At 44.7% G+C, this 17,691-nt stretch overlaps 1 protein-coding gene and 1 long non-coding RNA gene across 2 annotated transcripts in view; one reads left to right on the top strand and one right to left on the bottom strand.

The window, feature by feature from the left end:
- LOC112138051 overlaps nt 1-16,633 on the top strand; it is a 60,419-nt gene extending 43,786 nt beyond the window's left edge. The window contains exon 3 of the long non-coding RNA XR_002917699.2: nt 15,042-16,633. This is a non-coding gene — a long non-coding RNA (uncharacterized LOC112138051). The remainder of the gene's footprint in view (nt 1-15,041) is intronic.
- nrip1b (nuclear receptor interacting protein 1b) overlaps nt 1-17,691 on the bottom strand; it is a gene marked incomplete in the record, with an annotated part of 49,643 nt that overhangs the window by 31,276 nt on the left and 676 nt on the right.

Below are 17,691 nucleotides of genomic sequence, written 5' to 3' on the forward strand. Positions count from 1 at the left end.
AGGCCTCCTCCTCCTCCTCCTCCTCCTCCAGCACCCCCCCTTCATTCAATCTGTGCCGGCCCTTATCTGCTCCTGCTGGTGGGAAGAGCTTTATCAGGATGCTGCATCTTTAACCTCTCTATCAGACCGATGGAAGCAGAATTTCAAAATGTCTGACCGGCCACGCTGGATTTATCCCCCCCCCCTCACACATAGCTTTTTTGAACATGGGCAGCTGTATGGATCACACCTGAGCGAGGAGACGGTGGACTTATATCAGAGGAAATCCAGACTGTTTTGGTTCTGGCTCGGCTCAGAGCACAAACTGACCCAGTGGAGGTTCAAAACAATTCTAAAGATGAGCGGCAGCCTGACAGCCAATCCCAGCTCTCCGATTCGGAGAAGGGGGAGGTGACTGGCAGCCGGTGTTTTGACAGGCTGACGACGACCTGCTGGGTCTCGCTGCAGACCTCCGATCCTCCAGAGTAAACACGGCGGTTCAGAGTCCAAAGTGTGAGTCCACACCATCGGAGTGAGATGTGGTAAAAAAGCACAAAGACAGGTTTTATCTGAAGACAAATACCCCCCCACCCCCACCCCCAGCTCCTGCAGCTGAGGCTCAGGCCAACAAACTCCAGACGCGATGTGTTCATGAAAGGCCTTTTCTGTGCGAGACGTGGGCGTGCACGGGTGGGTTGTACACATGAAAGCAGGCTTTCCTCTTAGCTGCCCCCCCTCCCTCTGGTTCTCTTCAGGCCTGACCTTTTAAAACTGTAATGTTATAACACGCCATCCGCAGACATGCTGGAAACCATCTGGTAAGGCCACTGCAGCGGCGCTGGAACCACGTGACTGCTGATGCTCGGCTCCCTTCTGGTCTCCGACGGAGGGGAAACATTATAGCGTGTCTGGACCTCAGTACCTGAGAAGATGCAGAAGTTCTAGGGCTGGGTATCGATGATAACTCCCAGAAACGATTCCATTCACGAGAGCCTGGATTGATTTGATTTCGGCTATTTTTATTCTTTCGATTCTCTTAATTCAATTTTATTCCATTTTGAGTTTACACATTTATACACATTTGTGTAGAAATACATTAATAATCTATATATGTTTTGAATATATTTATATTAATCTGATCCAGTTCACATACTGTAAATGTATCAGTGAATTAATGAGATTGTTAATATCATCCAGTGTTACATGGATTCTCTAAAGGAGAAGTTCTAATTAAAATGTTCAGATCATTAACATTGGAAACATTGTTCTGCTTCTCCTGGAGGACGTTTCAGTTTGGACACTAGGTGGTGATTGTGCTATATCATTACATCTTAATCTAGAAGAAGTAAAGAGTGAGCAAAAAGCTGTTTTAGACCTCAAATGGTTACTTTAAAAATATTTCCTTAAAATAGTTTAGAAATTTCCTACATGTGAGTTTATGAAGATGTCACTTTAGTCAGTAATGTATGTTTAGGTCAACCGAGTGTTAGCATTAGCCGTGCTATGGGAAATTCCATTAAACGTTAGCTAGTGGATTTTAGCCTCATGTGCTAAATCGATTTATATGAATCGATTATTGATCTTTTAAGCTTAAATTGATAATCGATTTTATCAACCCAGCTCTAAGAAGTTATAGAGGTTTGAGTTTTTGTTCTGTTCCAAACACTTTACGGTTTCTCTTGTCATTATTGCCAAGTCGATTCTTTTTTTTTTTTTTTTTTTGTGTTTCAACCTTCATCCTACTCGTTAAACGAAGCATCTGATTTCCAGAAAAGCAAAATCAACTTTGAGCTAAATAAAATTGTTGAATTCTTGAAAATATAGTCAAAAACCATCTGTGCGCTGGCCCCTAAAGGTTAAATTTAGGTATTACAGTGGAATTTTGTGATTGGTCAAACCATGTAAGCTTCAGAAGTCCCACCTCATGACCTGCAGCTCCACCCTTCTGACTGGATTTTCAAATTTCAGCTGTGGGTGGAGTCAGCCTCCAACTTCCGTGTTTGGTCACCCTTTAAACTGTGGAACTGACTCCGCCCCTGCCAGGTTGAACCCCGCATTTGTCATCTTGCCTCATAGAACTCTTTGAATAAAAATCAACAATAAGTGGCACAAATAATTTCAGTTGCTGCTTATTTATTCCTATCATCAAAAGCCAAACATCTAGTTTTCAAATCAGGGAGATGAGTTTGCTGAAATATTTAATGTCCGCCGTAGATCTGCGCAGCTGAAGAGCCAGAAAACAGACTGCTTGATGGAGGCGCTTCAGTGTCCTGAGAGATTCATTACAGCCAGATTTGTTCCATATCATGAAATATGAGTGATCTCCGCGCCTTGAACGCTGAAGTGTTCCACAAGCGGACTCCAGTTCCAGGACCAGACCGGCCCAGATTTTCAGCTCTGCAGGCCTCGGCTCAGTCTAACAGCTGCTACAATTATTAGTGAGGAGATCAAACCGGCGTTATCCTGCTTTGTCTGAGACGCCGAGAGAGGACACGGAGCGGAGGAGACGATGAGAGGTGGCACGATCTCTGAACCCTTACCGGACCTCTCTGGTTCCTTCCCTGCAGCTGCAGGAGGGTCTGCCAGAGGAGCATGAAGGCGGTTTGGGGACAAACGTACAGAAATGCAAATGTTTGCCAAGAAGAACTAAAGAAAAAAACTTTCTGAAAACGTAAATAGATTATGAATCTGCTTGCTTATCTTTGACACACATACAAAGAAAGGAGGTGTGGGGGGGGGGTTGTTGCAGCTGAATAAGCAGGAGTTTGACCGGTTTCTACAGCTGAGCTCTTTACTGTAAAATAATCTGACCTGAATAAAGCGAAGCAAACAGGAGGCAAGAAAGAGAGAAATGCATGAAGACGGTTGCGCCTGACTGCAGAAATCAAACGCTGACAACCGGGGGGGGGGCACCATGCAGGGGCAGTACCTCCCTGAGCCCCTTCCTGCTGTGGGGGCTTACAGCACGACTGTTTCTGAAGTGTGCCGCCGTGGCGAGAGGAGAGACTGCAGTGCTCCGCTCGGGGGGGTTTAATCTCAGGTTCATTTGCAGCGTTTCTGCCCGAGATGACAAGCCGTTTACAAGACGTAGCCTCTGCCGCTGACCCACTTCTGAGCGGCTGTGTCTCCCGACGAGGCCCTGCCTCCCCATCAGGCCTCGCTCCTCGTCTAACTGACGATAACACCACCACCCTCTGCCTCTGTGAACTGTGGGAAAAAAAAATAGGTCGCCCTGACCCACTTTTCCTCTCTTTTTTTCCTCCCTCCCTAAGATCGTGCGAAGAGTTCTGCAGAGGATGATGGAGGCAGACAGCGGAGGCAGGGAGGGAACAAAGGCAGGACCGTCTTCGCCGGTCCTCCTCTCGTTCTCGGTCCAGAACCATGCAGCTCTGACCTCCACATCAGGGGCTAACCCCCCTCTGCCCTTTATCTGGTGTCTTACTCAGAAGGCTAAATAGAATCCACACAGGATCATTTGACACCAGTAAAATATGACATGTCAGCCAGCTTGAAAAATGACGAGCCTTTTCTCGTTGGGGGGGCCGTCTAGGGGGTCACCTGAGCCATGACTCGCTTTAACACGGTGGAGCAGGACACTGACCCGCTAGATGTTTTCAGATGTATCTGAAATCTCCCACTGGACTCTTGTGCCCCCCCCCAGTCGTGATTCTGGGGCGTTCCTCGTTAGCGTGAAACACCGCTTTCACACACACCTTTGACTGCACATTTTCATGTTAATGCCTCCGACAGAAGTCATCGCGCATTCATCGGCGCTCCGGTGTTGCCTAGCAACCTTTGTTTAGCTGTGCTGTGAAGCGATCTGCAGTCCGACTGACATTTAATGATGACCTTTAAGAAAACTTCATAAACACTTCTTCCACATCCTTACATGTCAGCCTTTTGTTTGCATGGTTTTCGGAGAGCTCCCCAGACGCGGGGAAACACGCGTGTTCTCAAATGCTACATCTGCCGCCGTTTGACACCACCAAGCCAGGCGAGGGCTGACCCCCCGCCAAACCCGGCAGCTCGGGGTTGCAGTGCCTGCTGATGGCGCTCCCTTCGCTCTCCTGCTGCCGGACACGCTTCAAAAACATCCAGCTGGAGGCGTCTGAGCTGCACGAGTGCAGAGGGCCAAGTGTGACCAGAGGAAAGACAACAACAACAACAAATGGATGTTGGATGGAAGAGCAGAGGCTGGTGGAGGTTATGGTGTCACCAAAGGATGCAGGCGGCGGAGGGGGCGGAGTGGGTCACTGCCCGCCTATTGGTAAGAGCCAAGGTCAGTGCTGAGTAGAAGGTAAGGTGGCTTAGACAGAAGGAGGCCTGGATAAAGCGCATTCGTCTGGCTCCTGTGCCAGAAGCAGTTTTGAACACGTAAACAGTTGCACAAGCAACTCTGTGACAACAACAACAGCTCTGTGTGTGCGACAGAAAATAGAGGCTACTGCATATTAGTGCTGTCACAAACAATTACTTTAATAGTCGACTAATATCACATTATTTGATCCCATTAGTCGATTAATCGGGTCATGCGCTGGATGTAAAGCACACATCTTAACCAGCCTTAAACTAACTAAAAACTAGATATATAGCATTACCTGTGATAATACTAGTGTGAATGCTATGAGCTGAATTTGGCCGCTGAAGATGCTGAAATTGATAGCTAAAATTGCTAGGGCTGATCTGTAATGTTACAAAGAGACTACTAATAGTACAAAGTGGATTCCTGTGTGGTTTTTATTATATTTATAAAATACAGTTTTTACAAATGTACTAAGAATTAAAGGGGCCCTACCATGAAAATTCGACTTTTTGAGGTTTTAAATGCATTTTAATGTTCATTCCTCACTATAAAGAACCCCAAAGCTGCATTTTGATCCGTTCATGCATTAAAGAGTAAAAAAACCTGCACTGTCTGCAGCAGACCCTCCCACTCCCGCGAAAACGAGCGGGTGGAAATGTGCTGACTTAAGCAAGAGTCTGCGCTGCAAGCTCCGCCCCCAGACTAACATAACACTCAGTTTCTCCACTTATCCAGTGATGATCAGCAAAATAACTTTAATTTTAGATTCAGAATACTGCATGCCTTCTAATCGTGTCTTGTGTTCAATAAATTCCAGATCAAATAGGTGTTTTTACTTTAGACGCGCCGCTCCTTTAAGAATGGTATGGACCCTTTAATGTTGTTGAATTTATCCGTCTCGTCTTAAAACAACTTTGTTTACATATAGGAGACACAGGTGCATTAGCAGCTAATATCGTAGCATGTTAGCGTCAGTGTGTAACAACAGCGCTGTCTTCAAATCAACACTTTTATTAAATGTTCTGTTGCTGCTGTGGACCAGCAGCTTCATCCTCCAGTTCTGTCTGGATCCTGTAGAAAATCGCTGCATGTCCTGCTGCTGCATCAGCCAAACAGCTAAAGGCAACACGGAGAAAACTAGCATGGAGACCATTAGCAAAGGTGGGTGGGGTGGGGTCTTCTTGCATTCATTCTTTCTTTCTTTCTTTCATTCTGCTAACTTTTTTTTTTCTCTCTCTGCCTCACTGAGGAATCTCCTCTGCCAGCTGCACCTTTCATGTCATCACACCAAAGTACGGAAGCCCAAGAGAGCGGGGAGTGGGAAATTAAAATCTTGATTTTCAAAAAATAAATCACCTAAAACATTAAGTGGAATTAATCAGTGATATTGATATATTGCCCAGCCCTAGATCATCATCTAGGTAAGCTAAGCTAAGCTAAGATTAGCGCAAACAGAGAACTAGCTAGATGTTTTCTGTGCATCCCTGCAATCTCAACCCCATCAGAGTGACATTTCTCTGCTGAAGGAAACATCTGTTCTCAAAAGAGATCAAGTCTTTCTGCAAGACATGTAGAAATGCTAACTTTCCTGCTATGAGCAAGAGCATCGTACAATTTGGAATTCTATAGAGTCAGAGTGCAGTGCAGTTGAACACAGCTGAGAGCGTTCAGCATCACAAAATGCACTTTAGTTATATTTGAGTCAGAGAGATTGCAACTTAATTTGATTCAAGTCCTGTTCTATAAATGAATCAAAAGAAGCTGCATGATTCATTACTATCGTCCTAATTGTCTTTATTTGTAGTTAGCATATAGCTAAAACATTTCAAGTTTAAAGTTACGATGTGTGTTTTACATGCAATTTACGTATGATCTGATTATTCAACTAATCAAAAAAATAAAAGATGATTAGTCGCGCAATAAAATAATCGTTTATTGCAGCCCTACAATACACCCTGCTGTGAGTGCACCGCAGCATCGCCCTAACAGGTGGAAACTATCACTAAGCTCAACCAAGATGCTGTGGTTCAACATAGACGTTCAGATCTGCGAAAGAAAAAAAAACATGAACCCACGTCTAAACTATTGACTGTATAAAACTGGACTGAGAGAGCGTAGCGTCACCCGGAGAAAACGGTTTACTTCCCTCTCAACTGAATGAAATTATTCAGTCACCATTGTTCCATCATATGAACGTTGCCGTGTTGGAACCAGACGACGACGGTAAGCCCTGATTGGTTTGATTCATCTGAGTCATTGTTTCTATGGTAACCACTCTATCAGTCAGGAGTGAGCTTGTTGGAAGGCCACACCCCTTTCACTGAAAGCAGGTCACATGAAATCTGTCTGTCGAACGTTTTGAACATCTGACGTGAGAACACATACTTTTATGGAGATTGGTCAGTTTAAAACTTGAATAACTGTCAATAAAGAAAGAATACACTGAAAAAAAGATTTATCAAGAACATAATTAGAAAAATGTATCAGATCAAGAATGGTTATCCTGACAAATATGATGACTGAGTAATAACCGTTTATTTCTCTATAGAAGTATATGCCGGGGGGGAGGGGTCACTCGGTCCAGTTCCCATATACAGACAATGGTCTAAACCCAAAGACCATTGACTAAAGACGACCAAAGGTGGAGTACGTGAATAAATGCTCATTTATGAATAAGATAATAAATCAAAGTGGTAACTCTAAACCCAATTTCACCTGTGAAACTGTTTGAAATTTGAGTCTTTAATTTAAACACAGCATTCTGAAATGTCTCCAATAAGTTATTTTAAAGCCACTTAAATGCCACACATGTTGATATAGACCAACGCATGCACATTAAGAACATAACGACAAGTGTACCAGGTCTGCAAATGTCAATACAGAAAAGTTTTGCTGAAGAACGGCACAAAGTAGGTCTAAATAACATAGAAAATACAATATTTTTCAAATCTTAGAGAAGAACCTGGAGTCGTAAACAGAGCTGAAGCATGTGATTTTCTCCAGAGTCAGATTGATCACGCTCTGCACCAAGTTCAGAAGCTCAGAGAAGTCAAACTGAATTTAGAGCATCACATTCTACTGTTTAACAGATCTACACATGCACACCGCAAATAACCAAATAGATAGTTTGAACCCCATCTGCACATTTTCATGCTCATAGATGAGACGAGTTTGAACTCAGACAGACCACTGAGCTGTCTGTGTCTACAGTTAAGAAAGGAACTCATTAAAAAAATTCAGCATCCGGGATTGGAGTCAAAGCAGGGTTAGCTTCACCGATGGCGCTCGCTTGATCCTCTCTAGCCAAACCGAATCCAGTCTTTCCCCATCTCCTCAGCCATGTAGGCTGCATGACTGTTTTCAGCACCAGCCTTCAAACACAGAGACTTTATTGACACACGAAAAACTTATAACAGACACTTCACATTACTTTTAAAAGGATTTCAGCGTTAAATCACACATACAAATACAATAATGTCTGAAAAGCAGATGCAGTCTTGGAGAGCACCGAGTCTACACACTCCACCCAGACCCCCTGATCTGAACAGCTAAAGGCGTGACCCTCTTAAAGAGCATTCACACGCGATATCGCGATACCGTCCATATCATGAGCCATGTATCGCGTATCGCATCATAGCATGAGGTGCCCAGCGATTCCCAGCCCTAGTCCCTCTATAGACAGAAAGGATGTATCTGACCTTGAACCTCATTAAAAGCTGCAGAGCAGAGGCAGACAGTGAGACAAACACGTTTTGTTTCAGGTTTTCAAATCTGTAAAGGGAAGGATTTTCTGATGCACAGATATCTGTACAGATGATTGGTCCTCTTCAACTGTGTCACTTGTGGGTCGCAGGTCAGAGAATCATCTGCAACACTCCCACTTTTACAAGTCAGATTCAGAGCTGGACTGAAATGCCTACAAGTCAAAAAAACTGGTCAAGTGTTCATGTCCTGCTCTGATGTGTATTTTCTACGAGTGCTGTCGAGTCCTAGAGGCAGGCATGTTTACGGATCACCACGGAGTCCTGAGCACAGACGGCGGCACGCTCCGAAGTCACTCTATCAGGCAGCGTGCTTCCAACAGCAGGGCAGCTGCAGGAACCTGAGCAGCCGACTCGGCGTGGGCATGAATCACACGAGATGGCCTTTCCCTGACATGTGCTGCCATCACTGACTGAGAACTGAGAAGATAACTAAAGATGCCCGGCTCCGCACTGCGCGCACATCTCTCGGCTGGCCTCTCTGGAATTCAGAAGAGGATAGGGAGGTCCGGAGCCAGGCTGCTGGCCTCAGCGCTGCTGACACACCAGCCTTCATCCTCGTAAACATGCGGAGAGAGGCTGGGTGGGCGGTGTCACATGACTGGATCAGCTGCTGGAAAGTAACTTGACTGAAAGTCAAGCCTTAATGCCAAAGCAAGACAGGGATATCAGGGAATGTGTGTGCACGTGTATGTGCACGCTCAGCAGTCCTTGATACTCCAAAACAAGTTATGATTCTATTAGGCGTAATAATCTTCCTGCTTAGTGGACACTTTTATTCAAAGTCATTTACAGGATTATCGCTCTTGCACATCTCTTTCCATTTCTGCAGCTGGATATTTACTGGAGGAATTCAGGTTAATTGTCTTTGCTCAAGGGCACCGGGTGAGGAGAGCATGAGCCAGCAATCTTCTGGTCACCAGTCCATTTTCCCTCAGTAATAGGTCATCCGGCCGCCTGGAGTCATCAGCTCTGCAGCTCCTCGCAGACGGCTTATGGGTAGTGATGCCACAAACGGTTATTTTACTGGTCGACTAATCATCGATTATTTTTACCGATTAGTCGACTAATCGGGTCATGCGCAAACTGGATTTAAAGCACACATCTTAACCATCATTACCTTTAAACTAACTAAGAACCAGATATATAGCATTACCTGGGATAATGCTAGTGTGAATGCTGTAAGCTGAATTTGGCCGCTGAAGATGGTAGTGCTAATAGCTGAAGATGCTGAAATTGATAGCTAAAAATACTGAAGCTGAAAGCTGAAAACACTGGGACTGATAGCCAGCTAAAAAAATAGCTAAATGTCAAATTGGCCTAAAAACTGAAAAACAGGATAGGTTAGCCAAAACATCTAGCATTCAGCTGAGATATTAGCTAAACTCCTAAATAGCCTAAAAACCTTAATAAATGCCAAAATAGTCCAAAAAGCTAGCCGAATGCCATTATAACTTTCAACTTTACTACACTCTGACTCCATATAATATAAAGTAACGACTAATCGACTATTAAATTATTCGTCGACTATTTTATTAGTCGACTAATCGTGGCAGCCCTACTTATTGGAGCCTTCTAACACACATTAGAAAAATGCTCTTCTCAGCCACGCTGTGCCGGCCTGTTTACCGGCCCGCGCAGAATAACAGCTTCTCACCGATGCATTTCAATGCAGGCTGCAGGTTCACAAAAGGACAGCATGTTTCAGAAGGGACCACTCCGGGTGAATGTGGGAGACTGGCTTGGAGCCAAATGTCTTCGAATCCTCCTTTGTGGCGTGGGAGTGCATTCATTTCTCACTTAGACACGTTCTGCTAAAGATATTTATTCACAGACCGGTGAGTCACTCAGGTATTCACTGCCAGCTGAAAGCAGACTGAAGGGAATCGGTCATTCCACAGCCATCACCAGGCAGCTCCTAATGCACCTTTAATGGAATATTATGTTGGGTAAATGACAAACATCTACCTTGGAATAGCGAGCACACGTTTGGGCAGATTCTGTGGCATTCCTTTAGAAGAAGCCCTCATGAAGCGATGCAGATCACTCTGCCTGTTCACGGTCACTGTGCTCAGGTCCCCTGTTGCCCGGCAACAGCTCAGCTCATCACCAGAAGCCAAAAAGTTACACAATCCCAGCTGAAGCCAAGAACAGATTTGGGGAGTGAACACAACATTATGAACGTGAGGAATACATGCGGCACAACATGCAGCCGTGTTTGTAATGAATGAGGAAGCGGGGAAAGCCCGTCGTCTGTGAGCCGCACCAATCAGAACGCCAGGAGCCAAACCCCAGCAGCTCCAGACCTCCAACTTCAACCAGGTCTGTGCTTCACTAAAACCAGGAGACAGAGCCTATAGCTGCATCTGCTGCACATGCCCCCCACCTCACCCCCACCTTCCTCTCCCGTCACCCTGTGCAACACATCCATCCTTCATTCATAAATTCTGAAAACTCCTCTTTAGTTAATTGCCTGAGAAAATTTAATTTCAAACGAAGGCTTTTAAAAGAGAAAGACATAATTAAGTTGCAGAGATCTCTCTGCCCCTTCCGTGTTCGGGGGGCCGGGGGGACATGTGCGGTGAGCTGTGCTGCAGTGTGCTGCTCCGTGTCAGGAAAGTCATACACCCGTGTTTAAAGCAGAGCGTTACGTAAAGCCTCCCCCTCTGCACAGGCTTACTGCACCAGACGCTGTGTCCTTGCCTGGGCTAGTCAAGGTTCCCAAAAGGACAGGCTGCTAAGAAGTTGGGAAGGACAGGGCGCTGTGATAGCCTGCAAAACAGAGAGTGGTCGGGGGGAGGAGAGCTGCTGCCTGCGACAGCCTTGGTCTCTGAATTCAGCTCCAGACAGCCTCATGCATCAATCCTTCAACTTGCAAAGACAAACCACTAACCTTGACGAGGCCAGGGACTCTGCAGGAATGAGTGGCATTTCCACTTAGCTTCTCACCTGCACCCCCGCCTCATGACCTGCACAAAATAAGACCGGCTGAAGAATCGGCGCCCCCGGCGCTCAGCTGAGACCCTTTGTTCTAACCTGTAGCCCTTAGCCTTCTTAGGCCGCACCAGGGACATCTGCTGTGATGCATCATGAAGAGGCCCGGCTGCCCTGATGCCTGTCAAAAGCAGCCTGCTTCCACAAACTCTCATGTTTTCACGCTTAAAACAAACAACGAGCAGCTAAAGTCCACGAGACAGACAGGCCTGCGTCTCTGCACCCTTAAGGTATCGGACCGCAGTATCCTGGCTGATCGCGCTTCTCCAAGCAGAGGAACCTCCAACCTCACCAGGCCTCAGACTTTTCCAATGTTGCATTCACACTGGCACCTTTGGTCCTTATTTGGTGCAGTTCACTTCAGTGTGAATGCAACCAGGCTTTCTATGGAGCAAAGAGAAGCAGGATGTAAGGTCCACATTTTAGGCTTCGTGATCACTGCGTCAAATTGGCGCCAACAACTCTCTTTGGACACATCAATTTTTTTGGTGGAAACTTATACTCAACTTGATGCTTCAGACACATGGGAGTATTGTCTGTATATCTCATTTAAAGTGTTCAGAAGAACCGGATGATGTAGAAAGATCAGATCGACTTATTTTGAAGAGTTCTGTAAAATATCATAATCCTGTCTCCATGTCTGGGTTCATGAGATCATTCAGAGACTCTCCCAGAACAGTGAGCTTCACCATCTACTTGTGTCTGAATGACGGACGCTTTCAGTGGTACTTCCATCACTCTGTGACCCAGTTTGACAACTTACTGTCCCACATCAGTTCAAGGAATCAGAATAAAAAAAAAAAACTTTTTATTCACGTCTCGATTCAAGTTAGACAAATATCTGGGGCTAGGTTGTAAAAAATCGATAAATCGATTTAAGCTTAATAGATCAATAATCAATTCACAAAAGATCTGAATGGATTTAGCACATGAAGCTAAAGTCCGCTAGCTTGATGCTAGCGTTCAATAGAATTTCCCATAGGACGGCTAATGCTCGGTTGACCAAAAAAATACATTGCTGACTAAATAAACAACTTTATTTACTCACAGGCATTAATTTCCAAACTCTTTTAAGGAAATAATTTTTAAAGTAACTATTTATGGTCTAAAACTTTGTTTTTTTCCCCTCATACTGTTGTCTTCTTTTTTAATAAAGTGTACTCCTACAGCGTGATCGCCACCTAGTGTCCAAACTGAAACGTCCTCCAGGAGAAGCAGAACAATGTTTCCAATGTTAATGATCTGAACATTTTAGTTAGAACTTCTCCTTTAGAGAATCCATGTAACACTGGATGATATTAACAATCTCATTATTTCACTGATACATTTTACAATATGTGAACTGTATTAGATTAATATAAATATATTCAAATTAAATAATAGATTTTATTGTTGCTTTTCTAGTCGCCGCACCACAATGACACGTTAGCGGTTAACACCACGCATGCGCCATAAAAACAAACCGCACAGTGGAAGCGAGGCTTAACTGAGTGGAAACACTCGCAAGAATGTATTGGATTGTACCAGTCCTTACCGGACCGTACCAGACCGGACCGCTCAGTAGAAACAAGGCTTAGGATTGGTTAGTTTGTTGGGTGGCTGTGGACTCCACCCACTGATCACATCATTAACACGTCACTTGCCAAAACTGATTCCCTGATTGGTTTAAGTGACACAAATTCTTTAAAATTCTGCACCCACCTGAACATTGACGTAAGACTGTAAATGGACACTGCTGATGTGTGGATGCTGTTGTCAGGAGTGTTCTTCTCTGATGGACAAATGCGATAAAGTGAGAAGGTGCTGGCACTTTTTACAGCATAATAGTAACAGCAGCAGCTGGTTTACTTCCATCGTAGTCTGACCTCATTGGGCCGATACCTCAGTCTTCAGTTCTGTCCTGAGAGTCCAGAGAGTGAAACCAAACTGGACCACACAGAGGACCAACATAAACCGACATTTCCTATATCTACTGCACCATAGGCTACACTGTAAAAGCAACACCGGTGGCAGTGGGGATACGATGCTGCACTAGAAGCTTGCAGTCACAGCTGTGCATCACGGCCCCCAGCTGCCAGAGCCGGGGCTTCACAGGGCTAAATTTATTTGACCTGCAACAACTTGCTCCTTTGGCCTGCTTCCCGTTTAGTGAGCAGTTTCAGCAAAGTCTAAATAATTCACAGCAACTGCAATCAGCAGCGATCAATCGGCGGACATAATTGAAGGGCCCGTCATTGCGCCAAGGCCAAGGTGAAGCAGAGGGTGGCGAGCTGGAGGTGAGGGTGAAGGAGGGAGGGCCATTCAACAGATGAGGCCTGCTTAGAGCAGCTCTCAGGAGCTGCAGAGGAGGGGGAGGCCATCTTTCCTCCACACATTTCATCCTTCCAGCCTCCATCTGAGAGCAAAAGCCATAAAGCTGCATTTAGCAGATCCTGCTTTGTCATCAAAATAAGCTCCATTGACTTTGGTCGCCTTCTGTTCGCAGCAGAAATACCAAGAGGAGCCAGAGCCTTCGTCTGAATAAGATAGAGCTGTTAAAGCAGAGCCCTCATTCCACCACCACCCCATCATCCCAGCGGCCCTCTGTGGGGTGGGGGGGCTCAAAGACTGCCTGCTCAGTGATCTCATTTCAGAGCAGCATCAGCCTCCTGATTTTTAACATTTCAAAGGCAGCCTCTGGGCATTTCTGAAGTCTCTGTGTGTTACAGACAAATATCTTGATGAAATCCTGACATTTCAGCAATAAGAGGAGATGATCCCACTGCTGTACGCCGCCTCACACACATGACGAAAGGCTGAAGAAGTGGACCTCTACAGTGTGTGTGAAAACAGTTCACAGACTCATCAGGAAAAATGGGAAATGGAAAGAATGGCCAAAACAAACCTGGATAAACATTTATTGAACACTCTAAAACTAAATTTTTGAAACTGTAAATGTTTTACATAATTATGAACTGGATATATATCATTAAATGCAATGATGTTATTGTGAATGCTGTAAGCTGAATTTGGCTGCTGCAGATGCTAGTGCTGATAGCTGAAGATGCTGAAATTGGTAGCCAAAAACACTGAAGCTAATAGCTGAAAAATGCTGATGTTAATAGCTGAAAATGCTGAAGCCGATAGCCAGCTAAAATATTAGATAAATGCTAAATTAGCCTAGAAAACAAAAAGAAAAAAAATAGGTTAGCCAAACACCTAGCATGTAGCTGAAATACTAGCTAAACTCCAAAATAGCCCAAAAAAAGCCCCAAAAGCTAGCAGAATGTAAAATTTTTAAAACTTTAAATCTATAACTTTTTACATTATGAACAATAAAAATCCATGAATATTCTTCCTAAATAAATAAACTTAAACCTTAAATAACTTTCAGTATTTTACTCTCCATAAAAATATGTTTTGTCAAAATGATACAAGTTAGAAATGAGCGCAAGATAATCTCGGGTCATTAATAACAGTAAAATAAAATGATCTGGAGGGCCGGATGGAATTACCCAGAGGCCCCCAGGCCTTGACTTTGACATGTGTTCTAGAGAATATGTTGCCATACACAACACATACACAACACATGTGTTCTAATACAATTATTTGCTACTACAGATGTATTACATCCATACTTACATGCACCCTTGAAGGAAATATGATCAAAATTGCAGAAACTTCTAAACCTCTGCCTCATGTGCTCAGTTGAACAACATCAAGGCTGCGTTGAGTTGGTTTCATGTTGAATACACTGAATCTTATTAGACACTCTGCTTTATTATCATGTTATATGAACCAAGTACACCAGAAACATCTCAAGTCACAAACTCTGAGATTAGATAAATATGTAAATCTCCCAAAGAATGCATGAGGGCAGAGGTGCCTGTCCCAGTATTATTAACAATAATGGTCTGTTGAAAAGAATCTGATAGAAAATTTAAAAAAATCCAAATTCCAAACTGGGAGTACGGGTCAGAATTGTGCCTCTAAAGTAGGAGATCTTTCTGTGTTCTTCTCTCCAGTTTCCTCCCACAGCTAACATGAACGGTGGAGGAATACTGCTGACCTGTCCAGACAGGCTCAAAGACAGCTGGTCTCAGGAATCCAGCAGATCCAGGAAGGAAAAGCAATCCACGAAAACCTGAGAACCGATCTGTCCAGGGTGTACCCCGCCTTCGCCTAACAGCAGCCAGGACAGCCTCCAGGAACCATGCACGATATTAGGGGTTAAAAATGGACGGACGGACAACCAGAAACCAGAGTGTAAAAATTCTTTAGTTATTTATACAGTCAGCAGTGGATGCAGTTTGTTTTTTCGTAGAAAGAAAGCAGGTCAGCTTCTTTCACATCACGTCATGGAGGACATTTTAATGAAAAACTCTCAGTATGAAGTTGGGTTACTCCTTAAATCAGGGTGTGCTTCGACTGGCCAGGAGCCTCTCTGTAACCTGATCACACCACTACCATGTCCAGTGGGTCTGAGCTTTCAGCACGCTTCATTCTCATTCTACATTTACTTTAGATTATAGATAGGCATGCCATAGTGATGTGAAACAGGAGCCGCGCTGAAACGGTTTCACCTAAAACTGCAGAACAATTCAGTGTCTCTCCGAGAGTCCCATAATGGAAACCGGACCCTTTTTGTTTTGTTATTATGGGAACATTAAATTCTACATTAAAGTTCAGCAACAAAAGACTTGAACACAAATACAAATTTTCTTTAGAAAACATTTTTTGTTTTGGGTTTTTTTTTTAACAATTAACATCAAATTTAGGGTATATTCAGACTGGAAAAGTCAGTTGGTCCGGACCGAGTCCACTCATGATCCTTGCGTTTGGTCTGTTTTTAGACCAAAACTTGCAAACATAACCGAGTGACTAAAGATCTCTTCAGTCGTTGGCCAAAAATTACAAGGGTAGGGCAAAGAAACATGGCGAAAGAATAATGGAAGTCCTACGCTGGGTTCACACTGGATGCGGAAGCGCGTAGTGCATGCAAATTGCAGCGCTTCCACGTCCAGTGTGAACCTAGAGTTGTGCTTTATAATACTCGTCAGGACAGTTCACTTTTTCAGACTTTGGATTTCGCCGACCAGTTGTGGACGTCTGTGTCAGAGTCAGGTACAACACTTTTTATTGCTGCTTTGGTGCGGCGGAGAGGCGGTTACTGAAGAGACAAAGACTAAGAAGGAACTCTTCATCTGACCACATTTCAATGAGTTGCTGTTGCATCGCTGCTCCACGATTGTTCACTGATCTGTTTATATCCCATAATGCCTTGCTGCGGTGGCCATTTTGGTTCAGTTGTTCCACTTTGAGCCAATTAAGACTGAGAAAACTCCAAGTGAACCGGAGCTCAGTCCGACTGGAAACGAACCAAGACCACCTCGAAAGATGGGTCAGAGAGTGGTGCTGGTCCTGGTTCTGGGTCCACTTGGGTGTATTTAGACTAAAAATAAGTTCTGGATTACCGAGGGAAAGAAAGTCTGGTTCACCAAATGTGTCCAGTCTAAATACACCCTTAAACACAAACATCTTCTATGTGTTGTATCATTTACTTTGCTTTTAGATTTGACAAAGAATTTGGTATTAAGTGGAGATAAATAAAAATAAGAATCTGATGGAGATCCAAGAGTTGAATGGGAAGCTTTCTTTCAAACAGTCACACCTGAGTGAATGATGTTGAGGGTGGCAGAGCCTGGTTTCCATGTCAGCACGCTTCATGGATCAGCATGGTTATTGTATCAGATCATATCTCAGTCCTGCTGAACACACAAACAATACTGTAATAACTTGAAGAAATTTCAGCGGATGAGGATGTCTGCTCCTCATCGTCTCCTGCCAAAGTGCCCTTGAACAACGTTCGGTGGCAAGCAGCTCCGGAGCTGGGCATCTCCCAGCTCTGTAATAAATCAAGAACTCTGCAGCAAATGCATGACACTTGCTCTCTGCTAGACTGTACCCTCACCTCCCTCCTTCCTCGGCTCCTCCAACAGTGTTTCTGTGGACGGATTCTCAAAAGTTCACTCTGCTGATCGGGAGGAGCGATGAACGACACCTGTGAGCACGCCGCCTGCATGCGGCCGCAGCGGCGCTGCTTTTGTTTTGGCAGATAAGGTTTGCTGTAATGAAAAGCAGCCGGTGGACAGAGTGCAGAGTCCAGTCTTGTGACTGCTCAGAGGTCGACCATTTGGCCATTCGAACGCACATCAGTCAGAGGCAGACGTCAGTCAAACAAGTGTGTGACAATCTCTCAGCTCTTCAAACTCTGGGAACAAGTTCAGGTCAGTCCAAAGACGCTCCTCACCCAGAGGCCTCAGATGTTTGACCCTTGTGTCACAGGATCACCACAGCTCCTCCAGCACCACGTTACACCACCAGGACGCCTGCACTCTGCCCCCCACCTCTGAAAAATCACCAAAAACTTTGCCTTTTTTGTGGCCACACGCTGATCCAAAGTACAACAACAGAACCGCCTCTCATGAGAGCCAAACATCCGATCAGCTGGAGGAGCATCAACAGCACCACGACAATGAGGGAGGGGGGGGCAGGTAACGGTCACTGGATCATTGGAAGATCCAAGACAAACAAACAGCAGCTCCATCTGAGGGGGCGAAGAAGCTGCGGGTCAGACCGGAACCATCCAGGAACCACCCCCCCCCCCCACCCCCC

This window comes from Oryzias melastigma, linkage group LG14 (genome assembly GCF_002922805.2).
Source record: "Oryzias melastigma strain HK-1 linkage group LG14, ASM292280v2, whole genome shotgun sequence".
Classification (NCBI taxonomy): Eukaryota; Metazoa; Chordata; class Actinopteri; order Beloniformes; family Adrianichthyidae; genus Oryzias; species Oryzias melastigma.